The sequence below is a fragment of the Scyliorhinus torazame genome, chromosome 1, assembly GCF_047496885.1.
Source record: "Scyliorhinus torazame isolate Kashiwa2021f chromosome 1, sScyTor2.1, whole genome shotgun sequence".
NCBI lineage: Eukaryota > Metazoa > Chordata > Chondrichthyes > Carcharhiniformes > Scyliorhinidae > Scyliorhinus > Scyliorhinus torazame.
The window spans coordinates 119,259,674-119,279,132 of NC_092707.1; the positions used below are offsets into that span (position 1 = coordinate 119,259,674).

A 19,459-nucleotide genomic window follows, 5' to 3' on the forward strand; every position below is an offset into this window, starting at 1 on the left:
CACAATTTCTTCACAGCTCCAGGGTCCCAGGTTCGATTCCGGCTTGGGTCACTGTCTGTGTGGAGTCTGCACGTTCTCCCCGTGTCTACGTGGGTTTCCTCCGGGTGCTCCGGTTTCCTCCCACAGTCCAAAGATGCGCAGGGTTAGGCGGATTGGCCATGATAAAGTGCCCTTAGGTTAAGTGGGGTTACTGGATAGGGTGGAGGTGCGGGCTCTTTCCAAGAGCCAGTGCAGACTCAATGGGCCGAGTGGCCTCCTTCTGCACTGTAAATTCTATGATCTAGGAATTTCTCTTTCAGTGTTCTATTTGAGATTGAATTTGCACACTCTAATTCGGCCTCCTTATCTAGCCCTTGCATCATTTCACAATGATTCAATCTGATTATTTAAGGAGATGCTGTTTCTTCCACTGTCCATTCAGATCCCAGATTTCAATGTGACTTTACCGCTCACTTTGTTCTTTGTTCACTTTCAGGAACCCCTACTTGAAAATGTAAATGGCCTAAATGTTAATGCAGGTCAATGCTATCAGCAGATGCAATTAGATGCCCTCCTACTGCGAACGATGGCCCATTACTTTCTTCTGGTCCATGCAAGTGTTTCTTGGGTGTTTTTGATACATGTATTTTAAGGCTACGGAGTGCTGGAAAATTGGATTAGAAGAGATTGTTTGATGTCCAGCACAGACTCGATGGGCCGAAGGACCTCTTTGTGTAGTAAAAATCTACGAGTCTATGTCATCCAGATGCCTTCTCTATTGAAGCTGAAATGTGTGTGTGTAACATGTTGTTCCTCTATCCGTATCAAAATATTACATTTCTAACAAATAGGACATGAAAAAGAATTGAAACAAACCATCCCCATTTAATTCTGTCATTCATTTGTAGGAACTAAATCATATGATTATTAATTTCGCCAAAACATGTTTCGTCACTATCAGGATTTCCTCCCGATACTTTCCTTATCAGCCCAGGTCAATAAGATATTGTTGTTCCTAATACTTTTCAAAGTGCCCAGAGAAATCTCACTCTTCTTTCACACCGAGCGAATGACACTCAAAAAGCATCGACAAAAAAAAATTAACGTCTATTGCATTTCATTGAGAAGTGAAACTTCACCATATTGCCAATTTATTCCAATCTGACCGCAGGATGCTTTTGGTATTGTTGCCCCGGAATGCCTTCTTTAAAAAGAACAAAACAAAAGCACTGTGTATTATTTGGAAATAAATTGCCTCTGTGTCTTCAGCGAGCGAGTGCAGAAGAGTCGATGGTGTGAGCGTGGCGGGGGTGGTGTGATTACAGTTTCCCCTGTGTTGTGGAGTGAGTCAGAGCAATTCACTGAGAGCTGCTGCTTCAGGGCGCCGTGAGCGGGGGCTTCTCCGGAAGATTAATCAGCAGAGAGAGGAAAGAGGGGAACAAGCTGAACCCCAGCAAACCATCGGGATCTCTTGCTGGCCCGGCCAGAGGCGCTGGTCTAAGGTAAGCGAGCTGTTGGTGTGCAAACCTAGGTTTCAGGGATTTGCTGAGATCACAGACAGGAGTTCACATCCAGAGAGACATCGAGTACTTGCGTGAACTGCCTCTGGTCCAAAGCAGCGATCCGGGCACGATTTGTATCTGGCTGTGTGAGTACTGAACCCGGCTCTTGTTTAAGGACAGACCAACCTCCCTCAAACTTGACTGGCTCTCGCCAAGCTAGTAAAACTGACTGTCCATCCCTGACTGCTGCTTTGAGGGACGTTTGAAAAAAAAAATACCGTAAGAGTTTAAATGTAAAACATGAAGTTGTGCACACATTTTGCAGCAACGAAGTGCGTTTTCCTATAACGGGGAGGATGGGTCTTGGTGATGTCTAAATGGTAAAATGACGGTTCCAGACCGTGTTTAACAATCCCCAGTAAGATTGATTCTCTGACGCCGATGCAGATTTGCACGGATTATGGCCGCGAGTCACTACGTTTCCGTACAGAGAGAGAGAGAGAAGGCTGTTTTCCCATTCCTCCCCTCTCTCCCGGTGCCCGGACACCAGGATGTCAGTGTTGTGATGTAGAAGGAGGTATATCCCCTTCACTCAGCCAGTGCTGGTGCTGTTTGAATTAAACATTGTTAATTTCCGCTGTCTGTCAAAGCCTATATTTTGAGTGTACAGAGCAGATTGGATTGGAATGATTACAATACAGAGAATATCTTTCTGGAAGTGTGTATAGCCCAGTCTGCCTCACCAGTCATCTCTGATTGTTTGCTCACCATTGGCAGTATCCAGATACACTAACATGCCAGCAGCTTTTTGGGGGCGCCAAACCGCATTTCGTTGAGCAACCTAGCACCGAACCACAGCAGTTCTGACCCAGCCAGAAAGGCAGCAAAAAGACCGGTTATTGGATGCAGACAGTTTCATGTTACAATGTGCATTGTTACAGTAAAACTGTAACGCTGGCTCTTTCTGTCACATGGTCTACCGAAGCAGAAGATTGTTATGCTCACGCGTGCGGAATAAACCCTGCCACACTTCAAAAAGTCGAGTGTTGGGGCCCCATACCCCTCCTCTCACCCCTTGTGGGTGTATGTTCCATACTGAGGGTTAGTTGGACTGGCGCATTTATTTGGTTCTAATGACTTACAGGAAATGCAAACGCATCCTGTTAAATGTGAGGCAATACATATTTGTTGAAGGCTGTTACACCAAAGGACTGAAGTGAAGGAAAGCTGGACATGGTGTCAATACATTCTGGAATGTGTACAGGTGACAGTCTATTATTTTACAGCTCACACTTACATACACTTATTTGCACACAAGTCAGGGGGAATTGTTTCAACCCATTCTGTCAAGTTTGTTTTTGTTTGCTAGAATTTGTCAATCATAGTAAACAGTGCTAAATGCCAGACACCCTGATATGAAACAAGATTTAAATGGCAGTAAAGTGGGTTTATTTCCCCAGACTTACAGGGGAATAATATATGGGGGAATTGATCATGCTCAGGACTCCTAATACACCAACGCCAAACTCCCCAGAGCAGTGGAAGCAGCTGTGGTAATTTGTGGTGTTTGCCCCTTTAAGGGCAACACAGGGGTCACCTGGACCAATTGGAACTGAGAGTGGGTGATGCCCCAGAGGGTAGCGTCCTTTCTTCAGAAGAAGATAGCTAGAAGTCATATGGGGGCTGGGGCAGCCGGGTGGGCTGCTCTGGGGCAACCGGCTCGGCTGCTAGTCTCTTTTTTATTAATAAATACCTTTCGTGTTTCTAAATCTGTGAAGCCTGCACCACCATTCAATACGATCATGGCTGATTATGCAAATTCAATGTCGCACTCCTGTCTTTTCTCCATACCTCTTGATCCCTTTAGCTGCAAGGGGCACGTTCTCCCTTGTCTGCTCCCTCTTGAATATACCTAACGAACTGGCCCCAACAGCTTTCTGTGGTCAATAATTCCACAAGAGCACAACTCTCTGAGAGAAGAAGTTCTTCCTCATCTCAATCCTTATCCCTTACTCTTGGGCTGTGACCCCTAGCCTGGATATTCCCAATATCGGGAACATTCTTCCTGCATCTAACCTGTCCAGTCCCAACAGGATTTTATACGTTTCTATGAGAGCCCCTCTCATTCTTCTAAATTCCAATAAGTACAAGCCCAATCGATCCAGTCTTTCTTCATATGTCTGTCCTGCCATCCCTGGAATTAATCTGGTGAACCTTTGCTGGACACCCTCAATCGCAAGAATGTCCTTCCTCAAACTAGGGGACCAAAACTGTACAAAATACTCACGGTGGGGCCTCACCAAGGCCCTGTATAACTGCAGCAAGACATCCCTACTCCTATACTCAAATCCTCTCGCTATGAAAGCCAGCATGTCATTAGCTTTCCTCGCCACCTGCTGTGCCTGCATGTCAACCTTCAGCGGCTGTTCCACCATGACATTCCAGTATGACACCCAGGTCTTGTTGCACTTCCCCTTTTCCTGAACTGCCACCATTCGGATAATAATTTGCCTTCCTGTTTTTGCCACCAAAGTGGATAACCTCACACTTACCCACATTATATTGTATTTGCCAAGTATTTGCCCACTCAGCCAGCCTGTCCAACTCATCCTGCAGCCTCTTTGCATCCTCCTCACAGCACACACTGCGACCAAGTTTAGTGTCGTCTGCAAATCTGGAGATATTGCATGCAATTCCTTCGTCCAAATCATTAATTTATATTGTGAACAGCTGGGGTCCCAGCACTGAACCCTATGGTACCGCACTAGTCACTGCCTGTCACTTTGAAAAGGACCCAATATTCCCACTCTCTGCTTCCTGTCTGCCAACCAGTTCTCTATCCAGGTCAATACATTACCCCCAGTATCATGAGGTTTAATTTTGTTTACTAATCTCTTGTGTGGGATCTTCTCAAAAGCCTTTGGAAGTCCAGATACACAACATCCACTGGTTCACCCTTGTTCACTCTACTGGTCACATCCTCACAAAATTCCAGAAGATTTGTCAAGCATGATTTCCCTTTAGTGAATCCATGCTGACTTGGACCGATCCTGTCCCCACATTCCAAATGCCCAGTTATTTCATCCTCAATAATTGACTCCAGCATTTTCCACACCACCGATGTCAGGTAACCGGTGTACAATTCCCGGCCTACATCTCTGGCAGTCCAATCGGTACTTGCTCAGTAGTGCTGCCTTTGACTTTTGGGTTTTTGTCTTAAACCAACAGCCTTCCAACTCATAGTGCTGTCAACTGTGCCAGAGCTAATACTGCAGACTATCGAGAAGGAGAGGGTACGGATTTAAAGTAATTGGCAAAAGAAAGTAAAAGTGACATGAGAAAAAATCTTTATCGCACGCAAGTGGTTAGGGTCTGGAATGCACTCGCTGAGAGTGTGGTGGAGGCAGATTCAAATGAAGCATTCAAAAGAGAATTGGATAATTATTTGAAAAGAAACAATTGGGGAGAAGACAAGAAAATGGCATTAGATGAAATGCTCATTTGGAGAGCTGGTGCAGAGCCGATTGGCTGAATGGACTGCTTCTGCACTGTAATAATTCTGTCATTCTGTAAGTTGCTAACTGTCAATTGGCCAAGAACATAATTTCATAAAAACAGCCTGAAATTTAATATATTAGCATAAAACTAGACTGTGAAATTATCTTTAACATCAAGTTATTTGAAGTTGAATTTTAGGCTTAGGTTGTTCCTGATTCAGAAACAAGATTGCCCTTTAAGGCTTTAAGTGTGTTGTTTTTTTGTGGGGGGACTATTATGTAGCATCAGGGAGCATTTAGATGATTTTAGATTTTGTGTTTGCATTCTTTCAGAGTAAACCAATGGCCCTGTTTGAACGAGATTGTCCAACACTTGTATATTCATTCTTGTACATTTAAAAAACTCCAGCTTAATGCCTCAAATTTAATAACTACTCAGTCAATATCATAAAAAAATCTCTAAAACAGGCACACTGAACTTGAACAAAATTACACATTGACCCCTGTGCACACAACCTGCAATATATAATGTCAGGTTTCAAATTGATTTGTAATTCATTCCAACCACATGTAGTTTACAACTTGATTTTTAAATTTAAATTATCAACATGACTCATCAATATTGGTTAGTCTGTTGCAGGAAACGCAGTAAACAAAATTATTTATTCTGAAGAATTGTAGGTATACAAGTTACGAAGTTGAGTTTTCCTTTTTGAGGAATTTTAGTGGTCTATGATGGTATTGTTTGTTATGTGTTAATACATCCTTTTAGCCTGTTCCCCACTTTATTGGTCTTACACAGCTGTCTGTGTTAGCTCAATAGCAATTAGTAACTGTGGAGCATGATAAAACAGGAAAACAAGTATCAAGGAATCCCTACAGTGTAGAAGGAGACCATTCAGCCTCAAGTCTACACCGAACCTCTGAAAGAGCACCCTGCCTCGGCCCACACCCCCGCCCTATCCCCGTAACCTCACCTAACTTACACATCCCTGGACACTAAGGGGCAATTTAGCGTGGCCAATCCACCTAACAAAGGACAAAGATCAATACAGCACAGGAACAGGCCTTTCGGCCCTCCAAGCCTGTATGGTCATAATACTGCCCTTGGTCAAAACTCTAAAGAACAAAGAACATCTTTGGACTGTGGGAGGAAACTGGAACACCGGGAGGAAACCCACGCATACAAAGTGCAAGCTTCACAAAGACAGTCACCCAAGGCCGGAATTGAATCCTGTTGTGGGGCAGCAGTGCAAACCACTGTGCCACACTGAAGGCTCAAGTTGGCCATACTACTTGTGCCATTCAACTAGGTCATGGCTGATCTGCACCATGACTCCATTTAGCCACCTATACTCCATCGGCTGGGCTCTCCGCTAGCGGGATTCTTCGTTGCGCGACAGCACACCACGCCGGGGATTATCGACGTCATAGGGCTGCCCACAATGGGAAGCCCCATTGGCCGGCTGGCGGGCGGAGAATCCCGTCCCATATTTTTTGCTATCCTTAACCAATAAATTAATCTCAGTCTTGAAAATTTCAATTGACCCCACGTCCTCAGCTTTTAGGGGGACAGGTTTCTAGATTTTCATCAAACAAGAAGAGCGCTTCTCGATTACATTTTTGATATACAGAGAGGTTGGGCGCGATTCTCCGCTCCCATGCCGGTTGGGAGAATCGCCTGGGCCGCCAAAATTTCCGGGGACGCCGGTCCGATGCCCTCCCGCGATTCTCCCAAGTGGCGGGAACGGCCCGGTCGAGTTTCGCGGGCCGCAGGCCGGAGAATCGCCAGAGACACCCAAAATGGCGATTCTCCGGCACCCCCGCTATTCTGAGGCCTGGATGGGCCGAGCAGCCAAGCCAAAACGGCGGATTCCCCTCAGCGCCGTCCACACCTGGTCGCTGCAGTCGTGGGCGGTGCGTGAACGCTGGGGGGGGCGGCCTGTGGGGGGGGCGAGGGGAGATCCTGCACCGGGCTTCACCTTGAATGTGGGGTGGCCCGCGATCGGTGCCCACCGATCGTCGGGCCGTCCTCTCTGAAGGAGGACTTCCTTCCGCGGCCCTGCAAGATCCGTCCCCCATCTTCTTGCGGGGCGGATTTGGACAGGACAGCAACCACGCATGCGCGGTTTGGCGCCGGCCAACCTGCGCATGCGCAGATGACGTCCGTTATGCGGCGCCGGCCGCATCATCTATGTGGCGCCGAATTTACGCGGACGACAAGGCCTGGTGCGGGTAGATGACGCGGCCCTGATCCTGGCCCATTGTCAGGGTCTGAATCGGTCGGGACCGGGGCCGTTCCGCGCCGTCGTGAACCTCGACGGCGTTCACAACGGCGCGGCCACTTCGGCGTGGGAGTGGAGAATCGCGCCCGTTATTTCCTTTTGTGGTGAAGAGCATAACTGGAGGTCATGTCACAATGTAGTTACCAAAAATCCAATAGGGAATTCAGAAGAAATGTCTTTACCCAATGAGTGGTGAGATTGTGGAACTCGCAGGGAGTGGCTGAAGCAAATGGTAAAGATGCATTTAAGGAGAAACTAGACAAGCAGATGGAGAGAAGATAGAAGGTCAGGGTGATAAACATGAAAGAGGAAAGGTGGGAGGAGACTCAAGTGGTGTAAAAACAGCTGTATGATCTGTTTGAACCAAATAGCCTGTTCCATGCCATGTTTCATATGTGAAAACATGTCCATTCCTTTTTTTTCAATGAATTTAAAAAAAAATTACAGTGCCCAATTATTTTTGTCTCCAATTAAGGGGCAATTTAGTGTGGCCAATCCACCTAACCTACACATCTTTGGGCTGTGGGGGTAAAACCCACGCAGACATGGGGAGAATGTGCAAACTCCACACGGACAGTGTGGAGTGTCTGCAGGGATTCGAACCCAGGTCCTCACCATGTACATTCCTAAAGCCTAGTTCTAATTTTAGAATTGTTTCCCTTTTCAAGATTTCCCCAGCAGCCAGAGGGAAATAGGATGAGAACTGGAACTATTTTCATTAGCGTTAAAATAGAACTGAAAAATCTGGGGGTCAATTTTAAGACAAGTCACCAGGTGGGAAACCCATTGGATCACATGGATTGTTTATTATACCACACCCAACGTTAGTTGATAAGAATAAAATCAGCTGGGATATAAGACCAATATTTCACTGAATCCTGTCAGCTCCCCAACTGGCGACATATAGTTAAACTTTCACCCCTTGGTGGCTGTTTGCAGTCAGTCTTGCGAACAGTAAGAATAAGTTTCAGAGAAAGTATTTTGCATTGTTGACTGTGCAATGTATGTGAGACGGTGATAATGAAGTGATGACAGCAGTGTTAGGAGTCAATATCACATTTTTTTCTATGTTCTTGACAAGGTTGCTGTGAGGGCACTGCTGGAAAATATTTGTACAAACTGCTAACTATTTGCAAAGTTGGAGTTAAAAGGCATCCCAAAACAAAGTTTGATAGGGGCTGGTTTAGCACAGTGGGCTAAACAGCTGGCTTGTAATGCAGAACAAGACCAGTAGCACGGGTTCAATTCCCGTACCGGCCTCCCCAAACAGGCGCCGGAATGTGGCGACTAGGGGCTTTTCACAGTAACTTCATTGAAACCTACTTGTGACAATAAGCAATTATTAATTTGAAACAAAAGATTTTGACAAAGGTTATTCGGTGGGATTCTCTGTTTCTGAGACTAAGTGTTGACGCCGGGGCAGGATTTGTGGAGTTCCATGACAGCAAAACTGGCGCTACACCTGGACCGATTCAACGACTGTTAAGGGTCTAACACCGTCCCCACATGGAACACAATAGATTCCAATGAGAAACGGTGCCTCACCTATTTGTGATTGATAATCAGGGTACACTCCTCATTGCCCACACATACTCAACCCATCCAACAAGATGGCACTTGTTACGTTGAAGCGCACCCATCCCGCTGATGGGTCGGCTGGGGCCAGAAGGTATTTGGTGGGGTGGCCTGGGAGGACACCCATTCGACCTGTAGCACTGAGTTCACAGTGGGCAGCTAGCGGCATGCGCAGTTGCAAGGCTGCCTTACAGGCCTCAGCAATGGTGTTCCATGCCTGTCCACCTCGACCCCACGGCCCACCTCCAGCCAGCCCCCCGCTACTCCTTCCGGCTCTGGTAGAAGCCCTCCGGAAGAGGCAAGACTGCCAAAAAACTATGGTCATTTTGGACACTTTCCATACCCCCTTCCTCCCTCAGCAGCCACGGTGCCTGTTCCACGATTTTAAAAAGCACAAGTGAACCTCGCCGCCGGGAATTCGCCTCGGTGGAGGTGGAGAATCGCGGAGGCCCTGGAGAATACTGGGTCAGGCTTGTCAATGATATGCCATGGGTGTTTACTGTACGTGCGGAGTGGAACGCATTGACACCACCGTCGGGGCACCGTAAAATTGCAATTTTGCGTGAAACCGCGCCTGCCACGATTTCGGCATCAAAACCGATTTTCCACCCAATCGCATTTCCCATTCCGGCGTCAGCCAAAGGAGAACCCCGCCCATTATTTTTAGCGAAGAAAACATAACCTTAAAATATTAATACCTCTTTAATGTCAATGGACAATTAAGGTTTGGTGAGTGTGAGAGGAGAGGGAGGCGTTCTGACATCACAAAGGATCAGTAGTAGTGGAAAGCAATGACAAATTAGAGACTGAGTAAAAAATGTCCTGCTATTAGTGCTCAAAAATTTCAAGTATCTGTGCTCCTCAGATAATGAACAGTGAAGAAAAATGCTTCTGGGGGTTGCAAGTGGAAGTTTAAAACCCGGAGCAGATGATGGGGTGAATGGAGCATTGACGCAGAGAGAAAATTGAAGGCGATAAATAAATAAAATGAATAAGGAATCAATCTCAACCAATAAGACTATGTCATCATCTAGTTTTAAGTAATTCAGTTTGCATTTAATTGTGTCTTTCTCAGATGAGAATGCAATTTTACATTAATGGTCTCTGACCAGCTCATGGCTTCAGTTCCATTGAGGCAAATCTAGAAATCTCCTTTGGAACATATATTTTAATCTATTGATTGTCAATTCAACACTAGAGTTAAAAGCTTTGCTGAGAACTAGGTTTTGAAACCACCTCAGCTTTAAAACTTTTATCTCTGTTGTCAAAAACCTCACTATATCTCTATAATCGCCTCCTGCCCTACAACCCTCCTCTCTATGTACCTCTAATCCTAACATCTTCACTGCACCTTTGGCAGCCTACGGCTGCCTTGGTCCTAAGCCCTGGAATTCGCTCCTTAAATCTCATTGTCGTCTCTTCTCTTTTAAAATATTTCTTAAAACCTGCCTCTAGCCCAATATCTTTTTATGAGGCTCAAGGGCAGCACGGTAGCACAGTGGTTATCACAGTTGCTTCACAGCTCCAGAGTCCCAGGTTCGATTCCTGCTCGGGTCACTGTCTGTGCCGAGTTCTGCACGTTCTCCCCGTGTCTGCGGGGTTTCCTCCGGGTGCTCCTGTTTCCTCCCACACTCCAAAGATGTACAGGTTAGGTGGATTGGCCATGCTAAATTGCCCTTAGTGTCAAAAGAAGGTTAAGTGGGGTTACTAGGTTATGGGGATAGAGTGGAGACGTGGGCTTGGGTAGGGTGCTCTTTCCAAGGGCCGGTGCAGACTTGATGGGCCAAATGGCCCCCTTCTGCACTAAATTGTATGATTCAAAGATTGTCAAATTTTGTTTGATAAATACTCCAGTAAAGAACCTTGGAATGTTGTACAAGCTTAAAGGTACTATACAAATGCAATTTGTTGTTGGGAAAAAAATCACACAAAGTGTACCCAGTGGGCACCAGTAAAAGTCTGTTATCATAGACTATGATGAGAAGGAAAACAATTTCGCCAAATTGTCTTGTTCGTGTGCCATATGTTTGAGACCGATTTCCTGAGATACTTCCAATTTGAATCTGTCTTTCACTAGCATCTTCCAAGTATATTTCTATTGGCACTGGACATTTGATTTTGCATTGGAATACCACTAGGCATCTAATCCTGTGACTGAGGACTGGGTAGAAGCAGTTCAGACACGGTTTACTAGACTAATACCAGGAACGGCAGGTTGTCTTATGAGGAAAGGCTGGAGAGGTTAGGTTTGTATCCACCACAGTTTAGAAGAGTAAGAGGCAACTTGATCGAAACCTTTAAGATCCTGAGGGGTATTGACAGGGTGGATGTGGAGAGGATGTTTCCTCTTGTTGGATAATCTAGAACAATGGGCCATTGTTTAAAAATAAGGGGTCATGAATTAAGACAGAGATGAGGAGAATTATTTTTCTCAGAGGGTGGTGAGGTTCCAGAACTCTCTTCCTCAAAAGGCAGTGGAAGCAAAATCTTTGAATATTTTTAAGGCTGAGCTAGTTAGATTCTTGATTAACAAGGTATTTATCAGGCATAGGTGGGAGGTTACAATCAGATCACCCATGATCATATTGAATGTCCGAGCAGGCTCGAGGGACCGAGTGGCCTACTCCTGCTCCTAATTCACATGTTTGTTCAATGTAATCTTCCGTCTCAGTCTGATACATAACCTCTGCACTTCTGTCACACAAATGAGAAAATAAACCCACACAGTTTGTTATAGGATTTGGGTTTCATTCTATAGCCCACATCAAATTCAATAACTGGGGCTGTGTTCCCATGTAGCTTTCCACCGTTTGCTAATGATCATTTGTTATACTTCATTTTCTGAAAATATATTCAAGTAGCAATCCTAACCTGATTAACTTTTTTTAATAAACATTTTATTGAGGTATTGTTTTGGTATTATAACAACAACACGATAAACAATGTACATGAAACTGTAAACATAGTGCAAAAACCATCTCCCTCCCTTACAGGTCCCACCTATTATTAACCCCCTACTCAAAGCTAAACTTGCACCCACCCCCTTCTGCTGACGATTAATTTTCCGCGAAGAAGTCGACGAACGGTTGCCACCTCTGGGCGAACCCTAACAGATGCCCTCTCAAGGCGAACTTGATTTTCTCCAAACAGAGAAAGCTAGCCATGTCCGATAGCCAGGTCTCCAACTTCGGGGCTTTGAGTCCCTCCAAGCTAATAGTATTTGTCTGGGCTACCAGGGAAGCAAAGGCCAGAAACGTCTGCCTCTTTCTCCTCCTGGATTCCCGGGTCTTCCGACACCCTGAAAATCGCCACCTCTGGACTCAGCGCCACCCTTGTTTTGAACACCGTGAACATGACATCTGCAAACCCCTGCCAAAATCCCCTAAGATTCGGACATACCCAGAACATGTGGACATGGTACGCTGGTCCTCCTGCACATTTTGCACACCTGTCTTCCACCCCAAAGAATCTGCTCATCCGGGCCACTGTCATGTGAGCCCGGTGAACGACCTTAAATTGTATCAGGCTGATGGATTTGCACAGAAAAGGTTCTTCCGGATGGAACTTATAAGGCAAAGGCCAGGCTTGTGGCAAGGGGATTTGAAGAAAACTTAGAAGATCAGGATTTAAGGGTAGATTCACCTGCAGCAGGAAAGGTTATTTCAAAGATCTTCTTGGCTCTATTAGCCACGAAGGCATGGGAATGCAAATCTATAGATATAAAAGCTGCCTTTTTGCAGGAGCATCAGCTCCAGAGAGACATTTTTCTCTGTCCTCCTAAAGAAGCAGCTAACACAGAAGGGGTACTCTGGAAGTTGAACAAATGTGTATATGGATTAAATGATGCATCTAGAGTCTGGTATTTTTTGGTAAGATCAGTTTTTTGTTAAAGTTAGGCCGTTGCCAGTTGAAAGCAGATCCTGCAATGTTTTCCTGGCACTATAAAGGAAATCTTTCTGGCATTTTCATGATGCATGTCGATGATTTTTTGTGGGGTGGGACTAGTGATTTTGAAGCTATTGTAATCTCTGGTTTGAGGAAAGAATTCAGGGTTGGAAGTCAGGCTTCCGGTGCATTTAAATATATTGGACTGGAAATTGGACAGACTAAGTTAGGGGCAACTTTACGTCAGCAATCTTATTTGGAAAGCATCAGCCCAATAGCAATTAGTCGTGGCCGAGTTTCACAAAAAGCTGCAATGGTTTCAAAGATAGAAAAAGAGCAACTGCGAAGTTTAATTGGGCAACTGAACTGGTTAGGTAGACAGACTAGACCAGACGTGAGTTTCGATGTCTTAGAGTTGAGTACAAAAATGAATGATCCCAAAGTGGAAGACATAATAAGAGCAAATAAAACGTTGCCAAACTAAACATGCAGGAGTGTGCTTTGAAGTTCCCGGATTTAGGTGATCTTAGGCACTTGAAACTCAAAGTTTATAGCGATGCGTCCTACACAAATTTATGTAATGGGGTTTCAAGCGCAGGAGGTTTTATAATTTTCCTTTTGGGGAACAATGGTAAATGTTGCCCGCTTGTGTGGGAAACAAAGAAAATAAGAAGAATGGTAAAAAGCACGTTGGCTGCTGAGACATTAAGCCTTGTAGAGGCGGTGGATATGGCCTTTTATATAAGTATGATATTGACAGAAATTTGGGGATTTGGGTAATATACCTATTGACTGTCACATTGACAATAAATCCCTGTGGGAAAATGTGCACTCTACAAAACGTGTCAATGAAAAGAGGTTACGGATAGACATCGCAAGTTTGAAGCAGATGTTGGACAGAGGGGAAATAACAAAAATTAAATGGGTCGACAGGAGCTATCAACTGTCAGACTGTTTTACGAAAAGAGGGGCGAGCTCACAGAAACTTTTGGATATTGTTCATGAAGGGCACTTGTTTCTGTGACTTTTTCTTTCTTTCTCGTCCAAACAAAAAAAAAGGGAGGGAAATCATGTGTGTGTTTTTGAGTTTCTTGAAATTTTGTTTCCACCTAATTATTTTTTTTCTCCAAGGGGAAACTGTTGAGTAATGGGTTAAGAGACATTGCAATTAGTTGTCTCATTTATGTTAAGTATCCATTAGTTGATACTGATATGTAAAGGGGCTTCAGGTGGCCTCTGTCAGGCGATGTATAGTTAGAGTTTTGTGCAAAGGCTGTTGGAATGAAATAAATGTGTGTTTGTGAAAAAGGAACAGAACTTTAGACTCTTCATATCACAGCAACTAAAACGTCTAACAATGCCCGCCCAAACAAAGCCAGAGATCACTTTGTTGACCCGTTTAAAAAAAGACCGCAGAATAAAGATGGGGAGACATTGAAACACAAACAGGAATCTCGGGAGGACCGTCATCTTCACCGTCTGCACCCTCCCAGCTAATGGCAATGGGAGCGTGTCCCATCTCCGAAAGTCGTCCTTCATTTGGTCTACTAGCCGGGCCAGATTTAATTTATGCAGCCGGTCCCATTCCCGCGCCACTTGAATGCCTAGGTACCTAAAGCTTCCCCCTCCTAATCTCAACGGCAGCTCCCCCAATCGCCTCTCCTGTCCCCTCGCCTGGATCGCAAACATCTCACTTTTCCCCATATTTAGCTTGTACCCTGAAAACCGGCCAAATTCCCCTAGAATCCTCATAATTTCTTCCATCCCCTCTAATGGGTCCCGATACATACAGAAGCAGGTCGTCTGCATAGAGCAAGACTCTGTGCTCCACCCCCCCCCCCCCCCCCCCCCCCCCCCCCCCCTCTCCGGACCAGCCTCTTCAGCCCCTTGAGGCTCTCAGAGCAATTGCCAATGGCTCTATAGCCAGCGCGAACAACAGTGGGGAGAGGGTGCATCCCTGTCTCGTCCCCCGGTGCAGTCTAAAATAGTTTGATGTTCTATTTGTCCGTACACTTGCCACAGGAGCCTGATACAGCAACCTGACCCAGTCAATAAAGCCTGGTCCAAATCCGAACTGTCCCAGTACCTCCCACAGATAATCCCATTCTACCCGATCAAAAGCCTTTTCTGCATTAATTGTGATTACTACCTGCACCTCCCTACCTTCCGGGGGCATCATGACCCTAACCCTAATTTAACAACCTTCTTACATTGACCACCAACTGCCTACCCTTAACAAACCCCGTCTGGTCCGCCCCAATAATGTCCGGAACACAATCCTCAATCATAGATTATCATAGAATTTACAGTGCAGAAGGAGGCCATTCGGCCCATCGAGTCTGCACCGGCTCTTGGAAAGAGCACCCTACCCAAGGTCAACACCTCTACCCTATCCCCATAACCCAGTAACCCCACCCAACACTAAGGGCAATTTTGGACACTATGGGCAATTTATCATGGCCAATCCACCTAACCTGCACATCTTTGGACCGTGGCAGGAAACCGGAGCACCCGGAGGAAACCCACGCACACACGGGGAGGATGTGCAGACTCCGCACAGACAGTGACCCAAGCCGGAATCGAACCTGCGACCCTGGAGCTGTGAAGCAATTGTGCTATCCACAATGCTACCGTGCTGCCCCTGGAGGACAACATTTTGGCCAGCAGTTTGGCGTCCACATTCAACAGGGATATCGGCCTGTAGGACCTACACACCTCTGGGTTCTTGTCCCACTTCAGAATCAGCGAAGTAGCACTCCTCTTTCCCTTGCCTCATTGAACATCCTCATCAACACCGGCCCCAATATCCCAGAGAACGTTTTATAAAACTCCACTGGGTTCCCGTCCGGCCCCGGGGCTTTACCCACCTGCATGGCCTTCAAGCCCTCCACTATCTCTTCCAACCTGATCGGGGCCCCCATCCCTTCTACCAGCTCCCCGTCCACCTTTGGGAAATTCAGCCCCCCCAAGAAGTGCCTCATCCCTTCCGACCTATACAGCCTACTGTTGAAATCCCTAAACGCCTTATTCACCCCTGCTGAATCTCCAACCAGGTTCCCATCTCCGTCATTTACTTTCCCTATCTCCCTGGCTGCCTCCCTCTTTCTAAGCTGCTGTGCAAGCATTCTGCTGGTCTTCTCTCCGTACTCATAGATCACCCCCCTCGCCTTTCTCAGCTGTTCCACCGCCCTCCCTGTGGTTAACAAGCCAAACTCCAACTGTAGCCTCCGTCGTTCCCTTAAAAACCCTGCCTCTGGGGTCTCCGCATACCTCCTATCGATCTGTAGTATCTCCTTAACCAGTCGGTCCATCTCTGCCCTGTCCACCTTCTCCCTATGGGCCTGTATCGAGATCAGCTCCCCTCTGACCGCCGCCTTCAGTGCTTCCCACACCAACACTGCTGAAATTTCCCCCATGTCGTTGACCTGCAGGTAGTTCATAATACATTTCCTCAGCTGCTCGCACACCCCTTCGTCAACCAAAAGTCCCACATCTAACCTCCACTGCGGGCGCTGGTTACTGTCTTTACTAACCTGCAGGTCAATCCAGTGCGGAGCATGGTCTGAGATTGTGATCGCCGAGTACCCCGTGTCCACCACCCCTGCCAGTAAGGCCCTGCTCAAAATAAAGTAATCGATCCGAGAGTACACTGTATGCACGTGTAAGTAGAAGGAGAACAGCTTCACTCTCAGCTGCCCAAATCTCCATGGATCCACCCTCCCCCCATCTGCTCCATGAACCCTTTCAGTTCCTTTGCCATTGCTGGCACCCTGCCCGTTTTCTAGCTTGACCGGTCCAAGCCAGGGTCAATAACTGTGTTGAAGTCCCCTCCCATGACCAACCTGTGCGAGTCCAGGTCCGGTATCTTCCCCAGCATCCTCTTTATAAACTCCACATCATACACATTTACTAATACCACCTGTACCCCCTCCAGTTTCCCACTGACTATAATGTACCGACCTCCCACATCCGAAACTATTCTACCCGCCTCAAACACCACCCGCTTATTGATCAGGATCGCGACCCCGCTAGTCTTTGAATCCAGTCCCGAGTGAAGGATCTGACTGACCCAGCCTTTCCTCAATCTAATCTGATAAGTTACTCTAAGGTGCGACTCCTGCAATATTACCACGTCCAGCTTCAGTCCCCTCAGATGCGCGAACACACGTGCCCTCTTGACCGGCCGATTTAACCCTCGAACATTCCAGGTGATCGGCCTATTTGGGGGGCTCATTGCTCCCCCACTTCGCCGATCAGCCATCCCCTTTTTTGGGCACGCCTCCAGCCCATGCTCCGCACCTCCACCGGCCCGCCCCCAGGCAGCCTCCGCCCCCAACCTCCCCTCTGTCCCTTGGCCCAATTCTCTCCCTCGTCAGCAGAACATTTCCCCCCCTCCCCCCCCTAGTAACAACACTCTGTAACCCAACCCCTTTGATAAGCCGAACACATGCACCCCCCCCCACTGTGCTTCCGTGAACTAGCCCGCCCAGCTAGCTTGGTGGCCCCCATCCCTGGCGCCAGATAGTCTCCCACCTATTGTTCCCTCCCCACCCTCCGCCCCGCTCATACAAACATACTCCAACATCAAACAATCCCCACACAATTGCCCGACAGAAAAACACCAAAATCTAAACAAGCTCAACTCCATCCCCCAAGAGTGCAAATGAAAACCTTAACTCACTCAGCTCTGCCACTGGTCCCAAATCAATACAGAAGGCATTATAAACAGCTTCCACAAAACAAAGAACAAGAAACTTTTTTTTAAAAGTACAGAGAAACAAAAAGAAAAAAAAACATGAACGTTACAGCAAAGTTTAAAAGTTCTCAGTCCACCACCAGTCGTTCCCTTTTCACGAAGTCCAGCGCGTCCTCAGGCGACTCAAAATAAAGTGCTGTTCCTCGTACGTGACCCAGAGACGGGCCAGATACAACAGTCCGAACTTCACCTTTTTCTTAAAAAGGATCGACCTAATCTGGTTGATGCCTGCTCTTCCCCTGGCCACCTCCACACTCGGGTCTTGGTAGACCCGCAGGATAGTATTGTCCCACCTACAGCTCTGTGTCTGCTTGGCCAACTGTTAAATGCGCTCCTTATCCATGTACCTGTGGAATCTCACCACCATTGCCCTCGGGGGGGGCCTCCCGTTCGCGGCTTCCTCGTGAGTGCTCTGTGAGCCCTGTCCAGCTCCAAGGGTTGGGAGAATTCCCCATCCCCCAACAGCTTCTCAAACATATCTGCGATGTATGCCCCAGCGTCCGCTCCTTCGGACCCCTCCGGGAGCCGACGATTCTCAAGTTCTGCCGGCGGGACCTATTCTCTAGGTCCTCCACCTTCTCCAGGAGCTATTTCTGCTGGTTCCTCAGCATCCCCACCTCCAGCTCCACCGCAGTCTGATGTTCCTCCTGCTCAGCCAGCGCCTTCTCCACCTTCTGGATCGCCCGATCTTGGGCGTCCAATCTAAGCTCCAACCGCTCAATCGACTCTTTTATCGGGTCCAAGCAGTCCCGTTTCTGCTTAGCAAAGCCTTCCTGAATAACTTGCATCAGCTGCTCCGTTGACCGCTGGGTCGACAAGCCAGAGCTCCGGTCGTCCGCCATGCTGTCTCCCAGTGCAGCTTCAGCCCAAGCCTTCTCTGTCTTTCTGCTTCTGCCTTTACGAGCACTTCTAATCCTTCTCTCCATGCACCAATGTGGGAATTCAGTACTCAGTTGCCTCTGTCTTCAGTTTTACAGTTCAAGTCCGGTAGAAAATCGGGGGAAAAGGTCCAAAAGTCCAACCCGAGCGGGAGCCACCAAATGTGTGACTTACTCCTTCATAGCCGCCAACGGAAGTCAACCTGATTAACTTTTACACTGTTGTTGCACATTGCTTTAATGCGCAGTAGCTTTATTTATTCCCTTTATATCATGTTGTTGCAATTTCAATTTTTTGCCTGCTTTCTGAAGCTGGGATCAGTGTTGACATTCAAAAAGTGTTTCGTCATTACCATTTAAATTGTATCTACTAACAAATTTCAAAGAGGACATTTTGGGCTGAATAGTAATATCATTGTAGCCCAGATCCATTGGAGGAGTGATTGAAATGTCCATGCTGATGTGTTATGTACTCTGGGATAACACAGGCTGCAACTGGATGCAGCTTTAACCAAAAGATACTCCAGACCTTGAAGTTAGTTCAATCTGAATTATTGAACCAGTCGCACAGTTAGCACAGTTCTCTATGAGTTCGACTCTCTGCTAACCTAAGTGTGGTTACTCTGTCTGACTGAACCAGACTAGCTCTTAGCCATGTGCTGGAGGTGTGATACTGTACATACACCCTGACTCACTCTGTAGATGTTCATCAGTGGAAAGAGGCGGAGTGTGAGTGCCTCGTGCCTTTTATAGTAAGATACCACCCCTGAGTGTCCTGCCTGCTCATTGGTCATGTCCTCCTGGTTGTTGATTCTTGCATCTTTCACTGACTGCAGTATTTCAATTGCAAGAGTAAATCTGTTAGGCTGAGAAAGTGTGTTACGTGAAAAAATGTGTCTGCCAATGCACATGCTGGCTTTTTTCATAGCTGACTGATTTGGTGTTTGAGGAATATCTGTATACCGCACACAACTGTTCAATATAAAAAGACATCTACAGACGTTGAAAGATGCCCTCGTACGAACGGGATATGGCGCTCGACTCATCGATCGACAGTTCCAACGCGCCACAGCAAAAAACCGCACCAACCTCCTCAGAAGAC

At 46.7% G+C, this 19,459-nt stretch overlaps 1 protein-coding gene across 2 annotated transcripts in view; it reads left to right on the forward strand.

Annotated features, from left to right (window-relative positions):
- Nucleotides 1-1,101: 1,101 nt before the first annotated feature.
- The window catches only part of LOC140411434 (tyrosine-protein kinase Fyn-like), a 461,382-nt gene continuing 443,024 nt past the window's right edge, over nt 1,102-19,459 (forward strand). For both annotated transcript variants that reach the window (XM_072500549.1, XM_072500558.1), the window contains exon 1: nt 1,102-1,481. The gene's annotated coding sequence lies outside the window, so the exon portion shown is untranslated. The remainder of the gene's footprint in view (nt 1,482-19,459) is intronic.